We start from the raw sequence: 5,811 nt of genomic DNA, 5'->3' as shown, positions 1-5,811 counted from the left end.
GCGGACGAAAAACCGTCCGTGAGCGCTAGGCCTTAGTAACCCTGAAATCGAACCAAAACAGCCTCACGGATTAATTTTACAATTTACAAGACATAGGATTATGTTTCTCAAGAGATTATTATTGCATTTTAGACAAGAGAGGATAAGCCTTAACATTTACAGTAATTGTAACGATGAAATAAAATTATACGTAGGCTATACTTACAATATGCAATTGAAAATCGTTCATAAATCAGCTTACTATAAATAGAATGTAATATTTAACCACGTGGAGTCTTAAATATTCTTCAGGGACCGGGTCTCTGGAATCCGTTATCTATGACGTCAGGGGTTGCCGGACACTGTCACAGTTTAAAAGTAAACTAGAAAAGTATGTTTTATCTCATGAAATCAGTTTCTGAGAAGTTGCTAGATTTATGCCGAGGTTTTTATCTTTAGTTTCGGCGCTGGACTGTGGACTTATTTCGCTGGAATAATCACCTTCATTTCATTCAGAAGCTAGATAACCACAGCAGTTGATAAAGCGTCGTACAATAACCCAAATAAAAATTACTTAATCAGGTCTTGGTGATATTGTGAGAGATATTCTATAGGGTCTAGAATAAATGATGCACCGATTATGTCACGTGGATTGCAAGTGAATAAATTGTATGGACCGGCGTTATATAAACCAGCCATAAATGTCTGTTGAAAACATTGAAATTTCATTATCGACGTTTTTATAAGGAAATTGAAGTTACTGGAAAATGTATTCAGTGACATTCAAACATGGGAGTTAACAGAGGAAAGAACACTATTGCCCTTAAACAATGTTGATTCATGTAAATTTGTTTACGTCACTTGACAGGATTTTGCATCTTGTGGAGTAAAGGATGGTTCACAATAAACTGGGAACGGAGACGACGAGAACGGAAACGGCAACGAGAACGAAAACGGAAATATTGTTAAAATAAATGTATTTAAATGTGAGCATTCACAATTAACAATTTAAACATATTTATTATAACATTATTTCCGTTCTCGTTCTCGTTTCCGTTCCCAGTTTATTGTGAACCAGCCTTAAGAGGTAGAATGTCTGATAGTGAAAGAGCGAAGCCGGGTTCAAATCCTGTTGGGACAAGTTACCTGGTTGAAGGATTTTTCTGAGATTTTTCCTCAGCCCATTAAGAGCAAATGCTGGGTAATTTTCGCCACTGGGCTCTAGCATTATAACCTCGTTTATAGTTAATTCATGCTTTTTGATTTCAAAATCAAACATTTGCAAACATTTGTACAATTCAAAACAATAATTTCGACATTAATGTATGAAGTAAAAGTAATTTAGATAAATTATTGTTTATTGTTAATAAAATAACATGCACAAAAATACAATCTTAATTTTTTCCTGATGGAGTAAAAACTCGTGCTCAGGGAGTTATCTAAACACATAATTAACACAAATAAAGATAATTATTTGACACAAAGTAGGTCAGGGAAAGAAAAAAAAACATAGGAATGAATTAACTTTAAAAAATAAAATTTCAATTTTAACATTTTAACTCATACAAATACATATACATATTAAATCAATATAGGCCTATATTCTTTAAAAATTAAATTCCTAACACTATTTTTGAAATTTCTGATACTAAAATTTTCCAAATTTGAGTATTTTTCAATTATTTTATTATATAACCTTTTACCAAAGTAGGTACCATGGCTAAGAGCTGTGCTTGTGAAACACTTTGGTTCCTCTAGTCGTATAACATCGGATCTTTTAGTTCCATTGATCTTTACATTATGAAAAGAAAGTTTGGTTAAAATACAGGACATTTGCGCGCCCCGACAAAAATTACGAGGACGCCGGACACTTACATAAAAAAGAGGACTGTCCCATTTTTTTACGGGATGTATGGTAAGCTTAGTTTTAATACTTTCATTCCCTTTCATTTTAATAATTATAACTGGGACTAAAACAGCAGCCAAAATTGAAACGAAACGCTAGTTTATTATCTTGCCACAACGATAATAACATAAAAAGTGAAGTTCCTCATTCACTCCAATTGAGGGGTTTGCCGGAAAAAGGGCGTATACGTCAATATGGCGAATTGAGATACATGCAATCTAAGATTTTAAAACGCACCCGATTAAAATGTTATAAACGCACGCAGCCCTGTCCTGTAGGTATGCACAGTACAATCAAATTTCGCTACTATAATTATTCACTACATTTTAAACCGTTTTCCCGAAGAAGGGCGTATAGGTCTATCCGACTTTCTTCCGGCAAAGCCCTCAATTGTAGGACAAAGTATTAACTTTTGGTGTGAAAGCGATATGTCGATACACTAACAGACATGTTTTGAAGTAAAATAAACGAAGTGAACTCGGCGAAGACTTCTGGCAAAACAGCAATTCGAAGAAAGAAGAGTCCATTAAACCTGGGAGATATAGAGTAACAGAAAATAACATATATATTGACGAAAAGGCTATTGTAAGGTTAAATTTAGGTTCGAAGAAAAGTTGGCTGTGAACATTAGTGGGTCTCATAACAAACAATCACTTGTGGGAACAATGAGCAAATATACGGGACGTTATAAATATCACTGTCGGTTTAGTTTGTGTCTTTTTTTTCTGTACTGTGCTCTTTTAGATCTGCGACCTGTATTCCCGGATGATCGAAAGAGAGAAGTAAAAATATTTGTAAATATAAGTTGTCTCGAAGTAGATACATCTCAGGGTTTAATCCGAAAAATCGGTAGAAATATTTATTATTTTTCTTGACAAAATCTTTCCGTGACGCACTCCTTCACAAAAGTAAACATTTAGAGTGATGACCAGGCTTCGAGACTTCGGATCCAATAGAGCAGTTCAGTGGGAAATCCGTATAACGGCGTACTGAGTATAGTGGTAAAGCGTACAGTGGGTGGGGTACTGGAGAATGAATGCCAACAAATACGCAAAGGAAAACGCTCTGGATTTGAAGGTTTTGACGAATGATTTGGTTTTCATACAAACAGCAAACAGTGGACATAGTCACCCGAGAATGAAGGACTGTCTCTTAGAGACTGCAATGATGTTAGGTTTTTTCGTTTTGCTCCTATAAAGTCATGCGATGTAGAGCGCATCTTTTAACAGTACAAACTGTGTTTGGTAGACAACTGAAAAAGATTTACGTTTGAGACACTGAAAATGTATCTTGTAGTGCATTGCAATTCGGTGCTGTAACTGCACTTCCTAAAGACGACCAATAGGATAAATGAAGAAATTAAAACTGCTACATGTTTATTTCCACCATTAACACTATGTATAATTAAACACAAATGCTTATAAAAGACACATTCTTTTGATATTGTCATTGTGTAATGTATATTTACTTTCAGAATGTCCATATGTGTGTGTTTCCCCATACTACCGTACTCTATTCTAAATAGCAACGTTGTTACCTCAACTGATCTAATCTAATCTAATCTAATCTAATCTAATCTAATCTAATCTAATCTAATCTAATCTAAAACACATCTCTACCTTTCACTATCTGCAGCGAGTCATCAACCTATAGTACAAGCACAGTAAACTTATTGTATCGGGTCCAAAGTCTCGAAGCCTGGTGATGACTGTACAGTAGAATAATGGGTTATCATGCGTCATTAGAAGCATAACAATTCTTGAAAACGTGAGGAGAGGAGGACTTTGCAAAATAAATATGCAAATAAAGGTATATGGCGAAGTGGGTAGATGAGTAGATGTAATGACATATACAGGGTGATTCGCGAAGATCGTGCAATACTCTACGAATTAATCCCCGATAGCATTGCGAAGAAAAAGTTCATATATCCGATTTTGAATAGTTCTGGTTTTTTCTTTCGTAGCACAGATTCTTCGCTGGAGCATTTGGAATTATACTGTACTGAAATAATGCACCAGTGTTGCCAACTCAGAATTCCATTTACCGCTGCACAAGCTTGAGAAACCCGCTAAACTATAGTTTAAAAACTCCAGATTTTTCTTGACACTTCACTCTCAAATTTGAAATACACACTATACAGTTTTAGGAACTGGAGGATTTTATAATTATAAATATAGACGAAATTATGGAAAGTGTGCAACATTTTGTAGGCTCTGTGTTATGCAAAATCGTCATCATCCTCATAGAGTTTTACGCGGCGGCATATTTCTTCAAAATTGAATGAATACATAGATCAAGAATATACTGGACACTTCGGAAATAATCACATTCACAATCACAACAGTTGGTTCGAAATCTGATTTCACACTGAGCTGGCACGTCCTGCCATCAAATGAGTCTGGTTTTAAGTTTTAAGTATGTCTGTGTTACATAAACTATAATGCGGAATGATAAATTAAATAATATACAGGGCCGCCGACAGAATTTATGGGGCCCTATGCAATAATGTACTCGGACCCCCGTTGAAAAAAGTAACAATTACAAGTTACCAGTTATTCGTTATTCTAACCATAATAATTATTTACAAAATAAATAAAAGATAATCCCATACACAGATACGAACCTAAATATATACACTTTTATTACATTGAAAACTTTTAGCTAAATTTCACATTAGCATAATATATTATATTCCTAAACACCTGTAATTTATAACTTGCAGTCCAACATCAACAGACAACTTTTCTTGACTCCATTGATGTAAAATCATCAATTATATCATCAAAATTTAAAGACCTAGCAAGATCGCTCTCCAGACTAGGGAGGCCAACGTTACTCAGTCGTTGTTGACACATTGTTTATCTGAATACATTTTTATTTCCTTCATTTTGCTGAAGGATCTTTCAGCATCAGCAACTGTTACAGGAATTACATAGAATATTCTAATGGTTATACAAATATTTGAAAATAAAGTATCCAGGTTTAATTCCCTCAGACTATGTAGGAGATTCATAGGTTTCAGTGGGGTTGGCCCTAAATTAGAGGCATGAATTGATTTTAACCCTGCATTACTCAGGTGGGGTGTGGTAAACCCCTGTGCGTATATTTCAACGAAAATCTAAGAGATGGAGCTAGTGTGTAGTCTGTGCATCTGTATACCTTTCAGTCACATCCAGAAGAGTTCACTTAAGAAATTGTTTAAGTGAACTAAGACTAGTATATTTAATTGCGTTTATCTGATTTCTGAAACTTGCGGAAAAATATATTAGTTATTTGGCCCACTGTGACTCTGAATACCATAGTTTAATGAAGATTAATATAATATTAGTTTTAATGTGCATACTTTATATTATTTTCTATATGTTTCATTAAGGTATGGTATTCACTTAATTTTAACCCTTGCTTTCTCCTTTTTTAATATATGGCGCTTGGCCCACTATGACTCTGAACCCTTCATAAGTGTTATAACTTGAAGATGATGCAGTGTCGAAAACATTAGTCCAATAAACACAACATTTTAGGTATGGCTATTTGTTAAGTCATTCTACAAATATATAAGTTATAGACTGAACCTACTAGCTAATATACTTGAAATTTCGTAACTTATCGGACCTCCAAAAATTTCGATGAAGCTCTTCCACGTTCATGTTCAATTTTAAGGATGGTGTAAGTTACATAATTTTAAAACTATGATGTACAAGGTGGGCCAGTCAAACGGAACGATTTGATGGGAGTATACTGTTCATATGCAGAGGGTGATAATGAATATAACCGCCTCTTCTCTACCTACTTACTTTACAATTTATGACTTCTTAGGCGGTGACGTCACTATCTCCGTGTTCCCCAGTAACCAAGTTGTTTGTCTCTACCATGTTTTGTTGAATGGTGCTCATCGTTACTGCAAACTGCAATTAATTGATTTCAAT

Source organism: Periplaneta americana, chromosome 14 (genome assembly GCF_040183065.1).
Source record: "Periplaneta americana isolate PAMFEO1 chromosome 14, P.americana_PAMFEO1_priV1, whole genome shotgun sequence".
In the NCBI taxonomy this organism is placed as follows: Eukaryota; Metazoa; Arthropoda; class Insecta; order Blattodea; family Blattidae; genus Periplaneta; species Periplaneta americana.
The sequence above is the reverse complement of the archived record's forward strand: the minus strand, read 5'-3'. Positions refer to the sequence as shown.